The sequence below is a fragment of the Salmo salar genome, unplaced genomic scaffold, assembly GCF_905237065.1.
Source record: "Salmo salar unplaced genomic scaffold, Ssal_v3.1, whole genome shotgun sequence".
NCBI lineage: Eukaryota > Metazoa > Chordata > Actinopteri > Salmoniformes > Salmonidae > Salmo > Salmo salar.
Window position 1 is genome coordinate 73,641 of NW_025549762.1, and position 1,558 is coordinate 75,198.

Genomic DNA, 1,558 nt, shown 5'->3' on the forward strand with positions numbered 1-1,558 from the left:
CTCCTCCAATCCACCGTCCTAATCAGGGTTAATGTTCCATCATTGTGCCCTGCTCAACAAACCAGTTAATGAGCAGTCACTGACACCTGTGTTAGTCTGGGAAGCTTTAAGGGGGCGGGACCATCCTTCCCAAAACATGTCAATTACTTGGTCCTCCATCAATCTGCTCATTCTCCTCCAATCAACAGTCCCAATTGGGGTAAGTGTTCAGTCGTTGTGGGCTACTCCAAACGAATTAAGACAACAAACACACTGAAATAATCAGGTCTAAGAAGTTTTTAAATACCAAAATAATGTATAAAATGCCAGGCGCGGGCTAGGTTAGGTTTGAAAAAAAACAGGCGAATCTGATATGCACTGGCACAGGCAAAACTTTAAATAAATGGTAAAAACCTAGTATAAAATACCTTAATTAAGAACAGGGGAGGAAAAAGAAAAAAGAGGGGGGGGAAGGAAGGAAAGAAGGAAAATAAAAAATATTTACAAACAGATTACCCGGAAGATAAACCTAGGTTTGCAACCCAAGATGCAATCCCTAAGGGATAGAAGCCAAAACCCAAGGTCAAGACCACCAGCCTGAAATTAGGATGGTCATAGACATACAGGGGTTGAAGTACGGCACACCAGCTCCAAGAGTTAGGGCCAAACGGGGGTGATATAAGGGTCAAGAGGGTATAAGGGTTAGAATTAGATGAGGGGATATGAAAGTTAGATAAGGGGGTATAAGGGTTAGGATTAGATAAGAAGGTATACAGGTTAAGGTTAGATAAAAGGGTATAAGGGTTAAGGTTAGAACTAAGGGGATGTAAAGGTATAATAAAGAAATATAAAGGGTAAACTGAGGGTTAGATAAGGGGATGTAAAGGTTTGGGTAGGTAAGGGGGTATCAAGGTTAGGGTTAGATAAGCAGGTATAAGGGTTAGGATTAGATAAGGGGTATAAGGTTAAGGTTAGAGCTAAGGGGATATAAAGGTTACATAAAGGGATACAAAAGGTTAAGGTTAGGATTATAAGGGAGTATAAGAGTTAGGGTTAAATAACGGGGTATCAAGGTTAGGATTAGGTAAGCAGGTGTAAAGGTTAGGGTTAGATAAGGGGATATAAAGGTTAAGATCAGAACTAGAGGGGTATGAGGATTAAATAAAGGAATATGAGGGTTCGGGTAGGGGTTAGGTAAGAAAGGTGCAGAGATTGAGGTGAAAATGGAAAAATAAGGGTTGGGACCTAATAACCAGGGGTTGGGGTTAAAGTTAGGATCAATCCAAGAATCAGGTTTAGATCTAGGGTCTAGGGGTTAAGGTTAGGCATGAGGATCTATAAATTAGGGTAGATAATTAGGATTTTAGAATTAGGGTTGAATATAAGGGTCTAGGATAGGGGATCAGGATTTCGAGGAGTAGGATTTCAGGGTGGGGAACCGCCCAACAAACACACAAATAAAAAGTACCGATACAGGGCAATAATAAGTGCTACTACACAAAGGCAAGACCACAATAGACGGATCAACGTCCCACACTGAGTGTAAAATAAGTGCTATTGAATTAAGATAAGTGCTCAA